Genomic DNA, 286 nt, shown 5'->3' on the forward strand with positions numbered 1-286 from the left:
CCGAGGCTCAGGCCCTGCACTCAGCCCCCAGGCTCCCGAGGCGGCTCATAAACTTACTTCCAATTTATCCTGGGGAGGGGTGGAGGGCAGAGGGGAGGAAGAGGGGGAGCCCAGGTTTTCCCATTGTCTTTTTTTTAGGGGGGGAGGAAGAGGAAGGGCACGCAGGGGGGCGCCCCGAAGGGGAAGTTATGGCTCCAATCTCAAGTTGACTGCGGGGTCCTGGCGAGCACACCCCCCCTTTACCTCCTCCCTCCCACACACCCCTCCCCTCCCCCCACAACAAACT

The 286-nt window shown here is 62.2% G+C and overlaps 1 protein-coding gene across 6 annotated transcripts in view; it reads right to left on the reverse strand.

The window, feature by feature from the left end:
* PHF21A (PHD finger protein 21A) overlaps nt 1-286 on the reverse strand; it is a 162,699-nt gene that overhangs the window by 161,922 nt on the left and 491 nt on the right. The window lies entirely within an intron of this gene.

This window comes from Myotis brandtii, unplaced genomic scaffold, assembly GCF_000412655.1.
Source record: "Myotis brandtii unplaced genomic scaffold, ASM41265v1 scaffold324, whole genome shotgun sequence".
Lineage (NCBI taxonomy): Eukaryota > Metazoa > Chordata > Mammalia > Chiroptera > Vespertilionidae > Myotis > Myotis brandtii.